Genomic DNA, 18,669 nt, shown 5'->3' with positions numbered 1-18,669 from the left:
TCTCTCTCCCCCCCCCCCCCCCCCCCTCCCGCCTTTTGCTGCTGTCCCCAGTAAGAGGCTGGTTTAGCTGTCAAGACAACTGCGCCTTTTGAAATGATGCCGTGAACCTGCGATCAGAAAGACAATCTAAGACCGATGTCTTAAATGTTCCCATCACTTGTTCAAGATTGCTTAGCTCTGGACCAGCTGATAGGACTGTGCACCGAGCCTGGATTTCTCCAGCAGCGAGGCTGCAAATAAGTTTCTATCAGAGACAAACCTGCAATATCCTTCCTTGCCACTCTTTTTGCTGTTGTATATGTGTCTCTTCTTGTTTTGCCCAAAAAAAAAAAAAAAAAAAAAAAAAAAAAAAAGGAAAAAAACATAACAGGATTCCAGTGCCTGTAGCTCTAGCAGCTATATTAATGTATTCTTCCCTAAAAAGAGAAAACAAATTCTTATACCATCTAAAACATGTCAGAAGCTTTTCCACATTTAAAAATGTCTGTAGCCGAAGGGATAAAGCATTGATCTAATGCAATATCTACCGTTTCAAGTGCTTTGGTGGTTTTTTTCTTTTTCCACATCATGACTACAAGATTTTAAAGATTTCTAATACAGTTATTACAGTGAGATGTGTCACGAATGTCTTGTCTTTAACAGGTTTGGAATTTCGTGTTACAAGCAATGTTTTCACTGGGGCCTGAAACACCATGTCTCAATGGTGCTGCTACACGCTGCACACCAGCGCTTAGCAATAACGTTTAGAATATAGTTGTTGGAGGGATAGCTGCTTAGAACAACAGAAATAATGGCAAAGACCATGGAGTAACACTATGTTTTAGTAAAATGGTTTGAAGAAATAAAATAATAGGGCATTACATTGGAAAATTACATGAGAGCAAAGAAAAAAAAAAATCTACCGAGAGAAGGATGGTAATCCATTACAAACTTGGACAGGGATAGTTATCTCCAAAAGCTATGGGGAAGATATAGAAAAGCGAATATCATGTGATTATGGAAAACTATAATTTCTCAGAAACAGATTGGAAAATGCCACAGGGAAATAGTAGGGCTTAAATGTTCTCGAGTGTCATAGAAACCTGATTTCTCAAGCAAACAAGGACTGAGTCCATGAAAGAGGATGCTATTTTAGGCCTAGTATTAATAAGTGGCAAGGACCTTGTAGAAGGCTGTAGTATTGAAACTAATCTTGAACTGAGTGATCACGGACTAATCCAGTTTATGTTAAACTGCAAGAGGGAGAAATGTAGATCTTTGTCTAAGGCTTGGAATCACAGAACAGCAAACTTAGAGAAATGGAGAAAATTTGTGAGGCTGACAGGACAGAGGAACCCAAAGATGATTTTTACCCAGAGATATTGAAAGAAGCTGGTAAAGGAAATTACAATTGCCAAAGCAAGGATTTGTTCAAGCTTAGTAGTAGTACCCTGTGCCTAAAACACTCTATAGTGAAAGGAGAAAGGTGGTGATGCTGATAGCCTTAGGCCTACTCATCTGACCTTACTATATGGGTGAATTCCTCCATGAGAAAATGACTATGAGCTGCCAGCGGGAATAGCTGTGGAAAAGGCTTATGTGAGTCTATGATGCACGAAGTAGGGTATTTTTAGTAGAGAGAGGGAAGTATTAATACAGCTTTACTAAGGACCCTTCTTTGGAAAATTATGTCCCGTCCTCGTGACTTACAATCAGAGAAGATTGACTCAGGTCACCACAGGTGCAGAAGAGGAATACTGGGGTGGCGGGGGAGCAGAGATTGCATTGAACAGGAGCTGCAAGCAAGCAAGCTTTGCTTCCTTAACTAGCCAAATGAAGCCAAAACAGCGTAATGATTCACTGTAAATACATTCAAACAGTAAATATCAAGGAAGGAGAACTATTTAAATTAAAGAATTATACTAGTACAAGGGTGTATGATTATAAATTGGTCATGAGGACACTTAGACTGGAAAGCTTTCTAACCGTTCCAGGAGCAAAAACACAGTACTCTAGGCACAAGCACCTAAGTTATTTTAAACTGGCCCCATGATACTTCGGTGTGTCCAAGGGAGCTTTAAAGGGGACTGAGCTGCTGACCTTTGGCATTGTACTTCAACCATTCCCAAGCTTCAGGGCTTCTTCTGGTCCTCTACCCCATCTGCATTTGGCTTGTGAGGGTTTTTTCAACTGCTTCTGAAGCACTGGAAATTAGTCAGAAACAGGATGTAGAAAGGACACTGGTGACATTAAATCATCAGGTGGTTTGTGGTGCATCTTGCTCACAGGCGTATGGTTGAATTGATTGCCAGATTTGGGTCACAACAAAACCTCTTCCCTCAGGTGAGCCTTGCAAAGGACTGATTTGCCTTTTTCCCCCCCTGCCACTTTATCAGAATCTTCTGGGAGATTTATCTGGCAAATACCTTTTTGCAGGGGTCCTGGTTATTATAGTCTTCTGTGATATTGTGCTTGAGAGGTTTGGTCTTTTACTGCAGCTCTTAAGTTTATTACCCGATACTGAAAAGTGTTTTGTGACCCTCCATGAGTGGTGGCTGCAGGAAAGGTATTCTGTGAGACCTCCTAAACAAAATGGTCATTGCGTAGTTGTAGAGAGGGATCATTTCCAGTCCTATCTTCCCAAAAGTGGCATCAACAGGTTATTTTTAATGCTGGAAGTAAACCTGAGGAGGGGCAGGGGGAGGGGGCAGCAAACCATTGTTTCTTCTTTGAGTTTGCTTATTGCAATTAACAGTCATTCAGCTGAACATTTGTAATTGGTAATGATACAGTACATCCTTATTAGCCCTGCTGTTTCAGGTAGTGTGGCACTGCTTCTGTGCATAATGCTAACTCTAAGCATTGTGATTTGTGTGCATTGTACATGCCCTCTCCACAGTTTCTGCAGAAGGTGGTAATGTTTTGTTCCTAATTGATACCTATTGTGGATCTGAGCAAGACTTAGCAGGACCCAGTTTCTGCATTTCTGGCACTGAGGCAGCTTCTTGACTTGTAGCTTCCTCATCCTTTGCTTTGGATTGAAGATGCTTATTAACAGAGTAATAAAATCATTAAATTTATATTCCTTTTTATTGCTGAAGCACAGCCCAAGAGGACCTGTATCATGGGAATACACATTCATTTACTGCATCCTATACATGAGATAAAGATTCCCCGGGGTTTATTTCAACTGCTGCTAAGCAATAATGTCTAATGTGATAGCCCACTTGCTTAAAGAAAAAAAGATTTCCCCTGCCCAAGCAGTGATTTTCTACTTTAAATTCCTAGAAAGTGATGGCTTTCTAAATGACAAGCATTTGAGGTGAAACATTCCCCAAGTCTTCCAGAAGTTAGTTGTATATGCCTTTATGAGTATGCTATGTGACATTTTTCCTTTCTTTTAAGCTAATTGTAATTCCCACATCAGCTTATAGATCTGCTTCACAATTGACAAGATATATTAGTATGGCATATCACAACTGTGTCTCAGTAATCTTAGGGCCTTCTTACTCTCTTGTTGAGACTATTAAAAATATATTGAGGTCCCCAGGCTCCCCTACCATCAGGACTGTCATTGTGCCTGTGCCAAATTGACTTTGGAGTCAAATGAAATTTTTGAGTGCATGTCAGTGGATTTCCAAAGAGGCCTGTAAAGTGGTTCACGTGAACTCTAAGCTGTACCCAGAAAAAGAGACAAGATACGGTTCCACAGCAGGGAATTACCAGAGCACAGAAATGCTTCAGCTGTACGTCTGTCTCTCAGTATGGCTGCAAAATCAGAGCTGTGATGGGAAGAGTGCAAACTCAGCAAGACCAGCTCTCTACCATATGGAGATTTCCCTGTGACAGCTGAATCTGAATATAACCGGTAAAAGCATCTTAAGGGGTGCTTTGTGCCTTTTGAGCAGCACAAAGCAGCTTTATCAGGAGCAAGGATTTGGTCCAAAAGTTTTCCCCAGACATAAAACATCAGTTACGATACTAGTTTGTAACTAACAACTGCAAGGATTCTGTTGAATACCTGGCAAAATAAAAGGCTGACATGAATATAACAGCTGTATTGATTTATCCAGATGCCCTCATTTTCTGGATGATACATCTATTTCTGAAAATATCCTTAGGATCTTTTCTCCATCAAGTATCTCAGAATCTAATCATATAAGAGGAAAAAGCCTTACCTAATATTGGCAGAAAGACCAGATGAGTATACTTTCAGTGCTGAGAATTGTTCATTATTGTAGAAATTGTTATTGGCTCCTCACAGTAATCAATAATAGCTGTTTCTTCAGGGTGACGTAACTATTTTTACTTTCACCTTTTCTGCATGTAGTCATGGGAACACAAACCAACCTGTGAGAATCAGGCTTAGGAACAATTTGAGCATTTGAGATGACTGAGAGGTGGTCATTGAGTCTCATCACTTTCCTGGCTTCCAGCTTAGCTGTGTGCCTTACCTCCAGTGCCATCAGAGCATCAGAACAGATTTGTTTCCAGTTGTGCCAGCTGAGAGGCTTTTTTCCCCCACTTCTATTGACACTGCTCTAGCAAGTTCTAAAGCAAGATTTCAGAGTATTCATGAAGGTTGTCTGAGCCTCTGGGTGTTCTTTTGTTATAAGTAAACTGTCTGCAAAAGATGCATTTTCAGACCCTGAAATATTTGTTCCTGACTTCATATGCAGCCTGACCCAGGCGGACCTACCAGGCTCCAGTACCGAAGAGATTACCACGAGATGGAACCTCTGTGTTTGCTACGCTGTAATGCCAGCAAATTCCTGCAGAGAATCCAGTCAGGAGCAATCATCATCTAAAGAATAGTTGTTCTAGAAGCCTAGAGGAAAACAACACTTCTCTTGTCAACACTGTTCCCTTGGGAGCTACAGCTGATAAAGCTAACCCTGATTCCCTTTGTTAAATCACATGGATCTTGCCCTGCGTGCATGACAGAGATACTGTTGTGCTACTGAAGGATGTTCCATTCTGGATCTAGTTCTTACAGACACAGTTTTGGGACTTCCTTCATGGCGTTAACAGTTCCCCGCCAGCCTTTGTCTTAACATATATCCAGCCCTCTAGTAGATCCACAGGTGTTGGTTCCAAGACATATGCACACCTATGTGATGGTATGATGTCCTTCTGTCTCTGGCTTTTACCATAAAGCCTGTAGTACCTTGTTAGTCTGCCTCTTGTTACTCAACAGTTTTTTCCACTATTATTAGCAATTTTCTCACCTTGTATAGTAATTGGTAATTCAGATTTACAGTTTCCCAGGTACCATTCATTCTGCCTCATGATAGTATACATAAAATAAGGTAACTCTAGAGAAAAAAATAATTACCCAGCTGTTTGTCTGAAGATCTCTCTTAGCTGGATTCTACTTATCCACCTGAGTCTTCAGAGCTAGGGGAGGAAAGAAGATCAGTATATTCACTGACTCATATTCAGAATAATTTCACTTTCACCTGTAATTTTTTAGCACAGGGTTTGGGGAGGTTTCTGCCCTGTGCATATGAAGAAAGTGACAAAAAGTGCTCCAGGTGGTATCAGGATGAGAGTGGCTATCTTGGGATGCAAACAACTGACTGTCTTAGCACCCCCCCCCCCCCACGTATCGCATAGGTGAGACCCAAGAACAGGTATCTAGTTTAAATGTATCTTCAGGGAAGCATGATTATATTCAGATATATTCCTTGCTGAGTTTCAGTATTCTCTGTATCAAATGTGTTCAGTTTTCAAGTAAAAAAAAGTACAATATAAATGCTCTTAGGACAACTTCAGCCTAGCCCCTAAGAATCAAGCTTCCCTTCTTCTCCCCTCTCACCAGTTATGATGAATGCTCTGCAAGCCACATTACACCCTAATCAGCATTTGCATAATCTTTACTATCTCTATGATTACAGTATGAGGGGTTTATATATAAGCTAGACAGTAATTAAAGAGAGCTAGAAAGAGCTCAGCTCCAATGATTAGCATAAAGGAGTAATGACTCAAGAGCACATAGACTGGGGAGAAAAGCTGAGAAGGAAAAAGGCGAGCTGGCTATCCAGGGTAAGATTTCCAATGAACCTGAGAGATGTAGGATGGCAGAACTGCTGGTGCAGGGATGAGGAAGGAGGAGGCCTCCCCGTGTGAGGAAGGCCAGTGCCAGTCAGCTGCCAGATAGTTGTAATGAGCTGTGGATCTTTCATGTACGGCATCTGGAAGAGAGCTACCCTGGTAGGGTAACTACCTTGAGTTTCTTAATTATGCAGGACTATTCAGACTTCTGGTGCAGACCCACACCAAGGCCCAAGCAGCAAGAGGAAGCCAAACAAACAGACCTGTTGGACATTGGGTCTTCAACTACTCCACTGTAGAGGCTGTTTTGATATTGGGGGGATTACAGACAAGTTCTGTTGGCACCAACCCACACAAGAGCCATGGCCACTGGAGAAAAAGCCCCTCCTGCTCTTCCTAATGCTGAAAGACCTGTTGTGAAAGTGGTGAAATATTAGCTCAGGCCCTGCAAAAGTCAGAGCTAGAAGTGTTAGAAACATTCCTTTAGAGCCTTCAGATGATTGGAAAGGAGCATGCCTGACAAAACTGGCTTGAAGGTTTTCCACACAAAATGAGTGAGCTACTGCTGCCAGCGGTGGTCATCTGCTGTAGCCATGGGATGGTGTATCAGTCCTAGGCATCTCCCTACAGAAAAAGGGGCAAAAGGTGGTAACACTTTGCTGTAGCTGCCCTCATGACACACACAAAAAAAAAAGGTCCCTTGAAACTCAGGAGAGATGCTTAGACTCCAAAGGGGAAAGAAGAGTAAAGAACCCCTGGAGGAGCAGCAGATGTATGGAGAGATCACCTGGTCATCTTACAGGACACACCCAGTAATCTGCTGCCAGTGTGGAAAGCAAGGACTGTTTGCAAAGCAAAAAGAGATGTGCATGTATTTGTTCATAAAAACAGATAATAATAGATCAGAACCTGTTGTCAAACTGCAGGCAGGCCCAGGCACTCTTGTAATATTAGCAGATACAGCCAAAGCAGCCCCAGAATATTCTGAGTGCAACCCTCTCACTTTAATAATAGCAGACAAATGTCGTCACTGGGTTTGAGGACAAGAGGCTGCCACGTCCAGCCTCAGATGGAATAGCTGAATTCTCAGGATCCCCAGGGAGGTGGGACAATGGGACTTCACCATTCACGAGGTCATGCCACAGTGGTTTCCAGGTTCTTCACTTTTTCATTCTTCCTAGATTATATCCCAGAGAGATAAGAGCCTCTATCAGATCCTGTACCACTTTCCTGAGTTCAGCCTTCAGTGTCTGCTCTAGCCATTGAGAAAAGTGCTTCCACGTCCTGAATTAAATGCTCCCCTGTCGCAGTCAGATGTGAGTTAAAATGCACAAAAATCTAATGTCATCTTTGTACTGAACTAAAAGCTGCAAAAAGCTAAATTCTTGTTTGGCCTCAGTCTTATCTGGGGTATGATAATTTGTCTTTGTGCAATTGCTGCAGAATTAAACCAACGTAATCCAGAGCAGAAGGAGGCCCCAAACCTCTCCTGGGCTGTTTGAGATAATAGACAGTCATAAAACCAAAAACCAGTGTCCCTCCCTCCTCCAGTTTCCCCGAGGTATCAGGAAACATTCTGATCTTAGATCCAGAGTCAAAAGCTGTGGTATTTGCACTAACTTTCCTGGAGTTATTCCCAATCCATACTGTGGTAACAGATTGTTGACTCAGCTAAGATCAGAACTTTTTTTTCTTTAGCTGGGCCTCCCATTTCAGTGGTTGTGGAGAGAAGGTGGCAATCTGCGTCTTTCCCTGGAGAAGGAGAAGTTATTTCTAATGGTATTGCCGCTGAAGTATAACTTTGCATTTTTTATATACTTCAGAAAGTTCTTTATTTGTAAGAAGGACATATCTAAAACTCAGGCACGTTTGAGGAGCTACAAATTGCCAATTCTCACAATTTTTATCATAAGTTTTGTGATATTTGAGGCTTTTTCCAGCTCTTGGAGTAATGTGAGAAACTCTCATTTTTCTTTCATTTAAACAAAAAGGCAGTAATTTTCTTGCTCTCATGGTTGTAGATAGAAAGCTTAAAAATATAACCTGAGCACACTGCAAAGGCTCAGGAATCAGAAGGCAAAGCAAAATGAGTTGAACATATATTCACTCCCAAACATTATAATTAGAAGTCCATGTCATAATATTTTTTTTTTAAAGATCTGACTCATGATTTTTAAATGATTCAATTTGGCAATACCATATAGATTCACTATGCTCTTGGATAAAATTCTTTGTCATGCTAAAGGCTAAATTGAGCCAAGAGTAAGTTCACTATCAACAATTACACGTATTGTCTATTCTTGGCTTTTTAAAAACATCATCTACTCTTTAGAAAAACTCTATAACACAATGAAGACTAAAGCTTTCATCCAGCCAAGCCCCAGTATATGACAAATATAAAAATTGAAAGGCACAACAGAAACAGAAGCTAATAAAACTTGAAATAGGTGAGATTTATTTCTTTAAAGTATAACTTTTCCCATCCCACTGGACCACAGTCTGTTCCAGGTTACACTAGGATAAACCCAGAGTAAATCCAGTGAAATAATCTGACTTTATTGGTCACAGCTAATATATTTTACAGTGAATTGATATCAGCTCTGCTAAGCATACTTGTCATTCCATTTCTAGGTCCAGCATTTATATCAAGATCTAGTAAGAACAATGTGATGGGGGAATTGAGGAAGCACTTAAATTAAGCCTGTGTGTGCAACTTCAGTTTGACTGATATCGCTTCTGCCCTGCTCCTTAATATTAATTCTGAAGCCTTTAATGATGCAATCACATTTTTTCCATAGGATGCGCTACCTCTCCGAGTAATGGGTCATTCTGTTGGGGTTTAGATGTGAAGCGTGCAGCAAGAGAGATTCCTGCGTTCCAGATCTCTATTTCACTTTAACCTTAAAGAGGTACTTGGAACTACACAAACCAAGTCCTATAGAAAGTAGGTGAAAATGGGGTATTTGCACACTCAGCTAGTAAGGAATCCAAGATTGCAAAGAGAGTTTACCATGCTATGCTTCAAACACCTTGAATGAGAAGGAAAAGCATGTGGCCTGCAAAACAGAAACGATCCAGGAGTCACACTTGCAGTCTTCTGATCTATAACCAGAGGGTGTTATCCATTGTGCTATTAGCATGCTGTTGGCAAGGTCTTTGCTTGGACAGATGCACCCTATAATCAAAGCTGAAAGACGGATAATGAAATTTATATCTAAAACCCCACCTAACTTTTCCCCAAAATCACAGAGAAAAATGAAACCCTTGCCAGGCTGATATGAAGATGAATTGAGTGTTTGTGAAGCCCTCAAGAATAGCAGTGTTGAGCACTAGAGAAAATTTTAGGACTCGAGCTACCATATCACTGACAAAAAGTATGAGGAATAGAGGTCTTATATGGTAACTCTCAAATCCTCCAAAGTCAAGAGCACCTATCCCTCAAACTCTCTTTTAAAATCCTGTTTATTGCCTAAAAGAATCATCCAGATGGGACTCAAAGGGCAGAAAAGAAGGATGTACCAGAGAAAAACAAATATATGGCATCCTTACTTAGGAGGAAACAGATGGCTTTTAAAACAAGCCTGAATGACACACAACGAAATATGTAGGGGGCCACACATTAAATACTGCAGATAAAACAGGATGACTAAGGGATCCTCTGTCCATCTTGTGTACTGAAGAAATTCAAGTCCTTTGGAAAAAATAGTATCCCACTAAGGACTGCATCATAATGCAGTCTTTATTCTGTCATTTTTCTGAGTCATCTGAATTTCTGAATCACCTGAACTTCAACCTCATTGTCAATTGTACATGTAGACTTCTAGTTTGAGGCAAGGGAAAGGAGAGTGAAGACTTTTTTTTTACTCTATCATCTGGAATCATTCATAGTCTCATGATTGGAAAAAGGAGGCTCTTTAGATCCACTTCACAGACTTCTACTGCTTGACCTAATGGAGTATCTGCTCACAGTACTACAATGCCGTGCACTCTGGAGGGGAGAGCACCTCTCCTGCCATCACAACTTCACTGCTATCGATAGACAGCAGAACAGGGAGGCTTAGCAGCCTGAATGCCTTTCCATGCACTGACAGAGGATATCGCACATCTTGGTGGGCATTCCCCTAGAATGGACCTTTCTGCATCTCAGTCATTTCCACATCCCTGCTTCCTCTCATGCTGTTCACTTTTCCCGTTTTAACTTCACTCTCCATTGCTCAGGGATCTCATCCTCATCCCAGTCTCTCTGATGGCCTCACTATAACCTCCACCTCTGGATTTTCCATCCAATTAGTGTTCTCTTTCTACACTGTCAATGCCTTCACACCAAGGACCAGCCATCTTTTAATCACATTAATTCCTGTTTCTCCTCCCTGTTGCTTATGCAATTTCCCTTTTCCTTTCTCTCCCTCTCACCTCTAGGCCTGTGCCCCACACGAGGGTACCATTGTGAAGCCTTTGCCAAAAAAAACCCCAAAGGCAGGTTATTGAAGACTGCCATGCTGTAATCTGAGCTCTTGTTGGTGCTTGAACACTACGAGTGCCATATAACACAAAGTATTGAAATACTATAAAAATACATGCAGAAGTAAGGGCCAAGATGTATTGTCTGTAATTCAGGTTCACAATTTCAGTAGTTCATCATGCAGTACAGTTCACAGAACATGCATGTTTTTAAATGGTTGTAGGAGGGCCCAGGAAACCTGAAAGCTGTCTAGAACTGCAGGGTCCAAGAATCAAGAAGTTTAACATGTAGTCCAGCCTGCTTAAGAGATCAAAGGAAGGGGCTAATTAGGCTTGACACCCTCTTTCCTGCAAGGTTAGACTTGGTTTTACAACCGAAATGGAATGGGAGGAGTAGTCTGGTGAGGATATTTACTGAATGTGAAGTAAATCCAGAGATTCAGTCCATCCTACACCCTTAAAAATCTGGCAAAAATCACAAACCCCCTAAACTTCTCATGGCATAGTCAAAGGCCTTTCCTCATTGAAAGGAAAACTAAAATTCACTTGATTTCTGAAGAAAGAAAGAAAAAAAACCACAATGATTTTACTGTGAAGCATTAAGCATTTTGTCTCTTAAGCTTATATGTCTCTTTTCCCACAGTTCAGAAGAAACATTGCTGTCTGGAATGAAGTTTTGAGGGGACAAAGACAGAACAAGACTAGGCATGACTAGCTTAATTATTAGGGATGTCCTGGGATTATGAGACTTAGGGATAGGTGCTGTAATATCTAGAACAGAGTTATTCTCCTTGCTTCTCCTCCCTCAAGAATCTCTAATTAGAGAAAAGCTTCAAAAGGTCTGCAGGGTCTTCTCTTCCAGCATAGTTCCAGCTACGCCTGGATGCTCTGCTGATAGACAGGAGGTGAATAGATCTCTTTCTTTGTCAAATGCTCTAACCCCTCTTGTGTCATCTCCAGCAGCTGACACAGAAACAACAAAAACAACAACAAACAGACTAACACAATAAGGCAAAGTTTCAGGCATCTGGCCCCAGTTTGAATTTTGAAAGGAGAAAGGCACTGCCTGGTGGCGTGCAGTAAGATGCCCATGCCATGGGAAGGGACGGATTTAAAGCTTTGGTCAGACGGCCTCTTGCAAATGTAACTGTGGCAGCGTAAGGAATTAGCTCCTTGTCCTTCAGCTACAACTCCTGGGCTGAAAACTTTTGCTTTCCCTTAACAGGGCTGGCAGAATTGCTTGTGACATAACTCATCTGTTCCAGTGCAAGAACTAACTGGTCAGACATTGCACTGGAGCAGATGAAGAGCACTCAGGTGAACCGTTCTGCTGTGACAATGGTAACCTCAGGCAGAGATGCGACAAACTCAAACAACTAAAAGGATGATCGTGTCTTAAACTGCTGCAGTCTCTTCTAAAGTGGTAGTGTATATCCAAGGATGTCTCTACTTTTCAGTGCCTCCTTTGGACTATTTTTGATAACTGGCATTTCAGCATAGTGGCTTTTGTGGAGCCCCTTCTGATGTTACCTTCCCTTCTCCATGCACTGGGGGACCAAGGGGTCTACCACAGATCTGCAAGCCCTGCTGTGGCTGGTGTAGCTGTATTCTGATTACCCCATCAGTAGGGCAGTCCTTCCTTCACAGCAAATAAATGCACTAACAATTCAAAGGCACTAGTAAAAGACAGTTAGTCAAGTTTAGCAAAGAGTCACTTGTATTGAAAGAGAATATCCTTTAGCTAAAACATTGTCGTCACTGTTACGTGATGGTCAAAATAAGAACTTTAAATGTACCTTTAGCAAAATAAAACTAATAGCAGCAGAAGGGCATGGAGGTGCCAGCTGGTGCCTGCCCAGTCTTCAGGATCCCCAGACATGCACAAAGCCAGCAGGCTGCTTTTTGAACCTTGAATGTTTTTACTATTGACTGACTTTGTTTTTGCCCTGTCTTCTGCCTCCCTCCCTTGTTATCACTATGGTGACTACCGTATCACAGCCTGTCTCCTAGCCTTTGAAACTGTCTCTCCCTTATTCATCCTTTCTCCCTTAGCATCCCTTTTCCTTTTGACCCAATCCTGCCCTTTAAATGATAGGATCAGCTCTGGACTGTGGCTGAAGTCATCCCAGCTGTCCAGCCTGTCCCTGCTGCGTGCTTGTCTCATTGCTCATCAATCATCTCCTGAACTACCTTGGTGTGCCAAGCAACATTTTAAGGCAAACTGAAATAAGCAACAGTTCACCTTGAAAAACACATTCCCAACTGTGGCAGCCGAAGAGCTGACTGACAAGCAGCTGTACAACAAAAGGGAGCGGAACAAATGTCCTAAGGTAAACTTTCCCTTCTCTTAAAACAGTCTTCTCAATAACTACAGGTAATGAATGCTCATCAATCTTCCTCTTATTGATTTAATCTTATGTCAAACCTACCTTTTCACATATTCTGGAAGAGAACCTGTTTTCCTCCGTGTGTCACCTAGCATCACCTAGCACAGCAACTGATAGGAGCAGAGTTCAGGGATGATAATGAGCTGTGCTGTTTCTGATGCAAGACACAGCCCCAGAGGCTCGGAGGTGCTAACTCAACTTCAACTTGGTAAATGAAGTCCGAGGCTTCAGACAGAGCTTCTCAGCCCTGCATATCCTCCTTAACATATTGAAAAAGAGAGAAAATATTAAAAGCATCGGATATGCGAAGGATCAAGTAAGGCTGTTATTTTTAACACCCTTATTCCCTTTCCCATTTTATCCCAATTTCCTAAAGAAATAAGGCTTATGAGATCAGCTGGGCAATGCACATCTCTCCCCCCTCACCTTCTTTCCCCCATTAGCCAATCTCAACAGAATTTAATACAGAAAGTAAAGTTCTTCAGAGTTAATGAAATTCTCATGTGATTTATAAAACCCAGTGGCCAGGAAGCAGAGACCATGGTTTGGACCTTCCCAAGTTGACCTCAGATGATTTTGCTCATGTCACCCAATTTCTAGAATATCACTTGGCTCCTAGGAGGGGAGGAATGTTGTAAGGGAAAAGAAAGGGGAAGCATAGTGCTTTGGTGAGTACACGCAGTGCCTGAGCTCATGCTATACGCAACAGCCACTGCAGTGCCATTGTGGTAAAGGCCAGACACAGGAGCCCTCCCGGCCACACTCAGATAGTATGCCGAGGGCAGGCAGTAAAGGGAAGAGGGCAGGCTAATGCAATGACAAAAAAAAAGTGTGAAAAAAAAATGGAAAATTCATGTAGCTGCGTAACTGCAGTCACGCCGGGGGCACCGACAAGCTTCTCCGGAGCAGCGTGGCTTATGGTCCAGACAAGGACTAAACACATCCTAGTCTAAAGGTCTGAAGTCTGACTTAACACAAGCCATAAAAGGATATTGGACATTAGGGATATGTCATCTGGGAAATGTCTAAATATAGCTTTACATGAAATGAACACGGGGTGCTGACAATGACTGCCATGAACGTGTGACCTTAGGATAAGGATGAAAAATTAATCAATTAAAAATGTATAATAGGAGATAGCAGCCACCGAGGAAGTGCACTGCGCAGTGCAAAGGGCTGATTGAGTACCAGAGAGGAGCAGCTGTAGCTCAGTTCTTCCTCCTTTAGTTGCTGTGCCGCATGGGCCCTGGTACCGATGTTACAGCTACTGTCCCACCCCCATACTGAGAGCTGGGATGAACCCTGTGCTATCTAGAGGTGCATGAAAGAGCTGTAGTCCCTGCAGTGCAAGGGCAGATAGCAGGAAAAAGAGATTCCCTAGCTGGATTACGGCCAGTGGGTAAACGGTCAACAGTGGAGAAGGACTGTTGATGGGTCCCATCTCTGGAGCACGGCTAGTTCTGGAGGGTCTGTTGCGGTTAATGGGGATGTGAGAGACCTTGAGAGATCACCGGTGGGGGGCGAGTGGGGTGAGGTATCGCCCCACTTCCCCTGGTGCTCCCCATGTCCTGCTTGACCACAGCCCTCGTCTTATTTACAGTTACAACAGCAGCTTGCACAGCCCTGCAAAGAGAAGAACGGTCACGTCAGGGGAAGAGATGGGTTAAAAAGGAGGAGGAAATGACAAGATGATCTCAAGAGAAACCTGGAACAGCAGAAAAACATAGAAGCTGTAATGTGCAGGGAAGATGGAAAGTAGAAGGAAAGCCAGCCAGCTGAAGGCAGTGGAGCAGCCGTGGGGAGGCGAGGGAGGCAGAGTGGCTGAAGAACATGGAAGTCGCAGAGTATGATATCATTTATGCTTTATGCAGAGATAACAGTAGATTTGGGTATAATTAACTTAAAAGTCAATACTGCCCTTTACGTGATAGGAACATAGATCTGCAGAGAAAAAGGCTTCATTATTTTTCCTGCTTACAGAATGACCTACTGCTAGGCAAAGCCACTCTTTGACTGGCTCTTGCAAAGTACTGGAGGTGACAACAACTGTCCATTTTGGCAAAAAGGGAAAAGGTTATTTTAAATGGGCCAGAGCAGATGTTGTTTTCTTTTGTTCCTCCAGAGGAAAAACAGACAAGATCACACAAATGGAGAGCGAGAGGGAAGAGACAGAAAACACAGCGGCTGTTGTGGTGCTGACTCTTCCTCTCCATATCATTGTGAAAGAAAGGGCACAGCACACGCTCTTATCATTTCCTCTGAGATGATCTGTACCAACATTCAGCTGTTCAGGGCACTGCTCAGCCTTTCTGAGCACCCTCACAGTACTCTAACAAAATGCAATCTTGGCTGCCTAATGCAGACTTTGAAATAGGGCCACAAGCAGACAGAGGAGAGAAGAGGAAACAGGCAGAGGGAGGAAAGAAAATTAGAAGTAGAAGCCCAACCAGGTGGAAATGAAGATTTCAGCCAGATCCTTTCCTTCGGTTTCCCTGACTACATAATTTTTTCTGAGATCAAGTAGAAGACACCCATCTTAGTAACTTAGTGGTTTCTGGGATTAGAGAAGAGCCTGGGCAGGGCAGCCCTGACAGTTAACAACTTACCCAGAAATCTGTCCTCCTCACCTAGTTCCCACTGCAGACCCCAAATGGGCAGAAACCTCACTCACTCATCATTTAATCCTTTATTAATGACTTTCTAATTTGCCTTGTGAATTTAGAAGAACCCTGAGCCTGGGACAATAGGCCTTTTGCTCCAATCAATTCTGTGTATTTTTTAATACTTTCATTACATTCATTTTTTAAAAAATCTTGTGTGAGGGACTGAGTTCAACCCTGTGGAACTCCAAATACCTTAAAGGTGTTGATTTCCACATTTTCACCCTGCTTTATTAAGCAAAAATCAGTCCTGCTTTAATTTAATGCAGTGGACTGTCACAACTTGCAGCAGTTCAGGAGCTCCTGCACATCCTCAGCAACCATGCCCATTGTAGGGATGCTGTGGAGGGTGGGCACAGCGCTGCTGGGAAGCTGATTGAGCCATCCCACTCTAACCTGCTGCAGCGTGCAAGCTCCCAGAGAGTGGTCACCTCCTGTGGGACAAGCTCTCCTTGTGCCGGGCTGGGCTGCGGCAGACCCCCCGTGGCCGGTGCTGGGAGGGAGCATGCACTGCACCCATCCTGCTTCCATGCTTTCGCAGGGTCTCAGGCAGGCACCCTGCAGGGTTATTGCTCTGGCTGGCACCACAGCCATCCCCAGCCCCTGTTCTCCCCCGTAAGTGGAGGGATGAGCACCGTGCTCAATGCATGAGCAAACGTCTACCCCTGAAACGCCGGGGAAGGGATTGCAGGGCCCCAGGGAGAAAAGGAGGCTGCTACTGCCAGCTGCCCCGCACCGAAAGCGGGCAGGGAGACCCTCCCTCTGCCAGCATGGCAGCAGCGGCCCTTCTGCGGCGCAGCTCCCCTGTGTCCCACAGCACAGTGTTCCAGGCACTAACGCGGGAGAGAAAGCAGCCCCGTGCCTTCCAGCGCCTGGAGAGGGTCTGAGCCACGGGGTGCTCGCAAGGCTGTTGTGGCTGTGCTGGAGCAGAGCCTTGGCCCAGCACAAGGAGGGATGGGGGAGACGTTGCAGAGCGAGGGGGTCTCCTCACCTGGATTTGCAAGAGAACTCAGCTACAGACACGTTGGAGGTGGGTTAGATCCTGTCGTCTGGCGTCCCTGTGGGGAGATGCGTGGGCACGGTCTTAGCAACACGCTTTTGGCTTTAGGACTAGAGTGCCTCCACACACGCACGCAAACTTCAGCTCTCCAGTGAATTTTCATTTCAAAAGCCAAGGTGCTTCTTTGAGTTAGGTTTTAGCTACAGAGGGATTTTCAAGATCATGGTTTTCCACTTGCTCGTGTACAGATCTGCCCCTTGCTGCTGCCCATGTGCTCTTCTCTGCACATCGGGTGTAGCGACACCTGAGAAAGCTCCCACCGCCCATGCCTGGTGCGTACGTTTGTGGCATTTTGTTCGTTCTATCACAGTGTGACAGGCTGAGGGTCCCAGCTGTTAATTCCTCTCTACCTGCATTTGAATGGGGCCAGACCCACCTGACCCACGCCAGCAGAAATACTTACTGTAAAAGTACAAATGCGAGGAAAAACAAGTTGTTAAAATATTGACCCTGAAGTACACAGTGAAGCAAAGAAAGTCTCCTGAGAAAGCCTCCTCTGCTGCGTTTTATTAAACAAAAATAACTTGGAGACTCCAGAGAGTCAACTATTTGCCCAGGCCCCAGTGAAGTGATTTGATTTTTATTCTTCTCTTGCTGCAGTTCCCTTTACTTCCCTGTGAAGGAAGGAGGATAAAAACACCTCCCCGGCCTGGCAGGAGGATCCCATTCAGACCTGGGCCCAGGGTCCAGGCAAGGGAGCTGACAGCTGAGAGTGCTGCTGGGTCTGGTGGGGGAGAGGGGATAGGAACAAAGCAAGCCGGACAGGCTTTCCACTTCACGCAGTGACCCACCTGCATGAAGTCACCTGAAGGACTGACATCTTAAACTGCAGGACATTTTATACATCTTAACTTTATGCCAACAAAACTGAAACAGAGCTAAACAGATATTTGCTCCCATTTCCTGTAAACTTTCATAAGCTGAATTGGTTTGCTCTTTGCTTTTGCTTTGGGACTATCATTTTTTTAAATAACCTGGGCATTGTTTCAAGAGAAACTTCGGGAACTGAAGGACTGTTAAAGCTGAGCACACCAGCCCAAGAATGAAACCAGTAGTCCTTGACAAAAATAAATCCTCACTGAAATAGCACCTAATCTTAATAGATATTGTCAATGCAAATTTTTTAAGGTATAGAGCCCAAGAATTAAATGAGTGTTATCTAGAGGCTAAAGGGTATTGGTCTCTCTAGATTCTTCCCAAGCCCCTAGAGACATGCGTGATACTGGGAGTTTAACTGCAAACATGCACAGAAGGACACCAGTCTATTTTAGTCCTCAGGGTCATTTCTTGCCCTTCTGTGGAAATACCCATTTTACGTCTCTTTGCTTCCAATCCCTCAGGCAGTCCTTAGTCCCATTCCTGGCACTTGGAGGATCTCTTTGAGGGGTGTGATGACAGAAGAAAGGGTTTGAAGGTCCCTTGAGAGGTCATCTAATCCAGCTGGTTATCTAGTCCATTCAGGAGGATCAGCTCTGCCTTACAGATGTAAAAACCTCAGGATGCTCCCAGACTGCAAGACATTTAGCTGCTAAGCCAGGGTGAGAGGACTGTAAAGCCTTCTGGGAGGATGACTCCAGCAGAGAAAATCTGTACTCCAAAGAGGCCTGCTAGAGCCAGATATAGAAAGAATAAGGAGCAAAAACAAAGACAGTGAGGCATCCTGTAATTTCTCTGCCGTTGCAACACCCGATGGGGATACAGCACTCATTCAAGTTAAGGCAGCTTTCCAGAGCTGCTGCATCCGTGCTGCATGCTAAATGAACCCTCAGGATCTCAGTTGTAAGTTTCGCACCTTGCACCAGCATTTCTGCCAGCGTATCAACAAATGGGGACAGAAAGCAGCACGGTGGGTTTTCAAGACCCAATAGATGAGCATGAAATGTGGGCAACCGCGCAACCTGCATGAAAGCCTCCAAGCCTGCTCAGAAATGCATCTGTCAGCCCAAAGAGACAAAAATCAGGTAACTCTTTGAGAACTTCAAGTACATGAGGACACTGACACAAAGGAGGACTCATGTGCAGCTTAACTTTGGAAGGTTACTTTGGAGAAATTATTTAATACTGTGCT

Source organism: Accipiter gentilis, chromosome 25 (genome assembly GCF_929443795.1).
Source record: "Accipiter gentilis chromosome 25, bAccGen1.1, whole genome shotgun sequence".
NCBI classification, from domain to species: Eukaryota; Metazoa; Chordata; class Aves; order Accipitriformes; family Accipitridae; genus Astur; species Astur gentilis.
Note: the sequence above shows the minus strand (reverse complement) of the source record.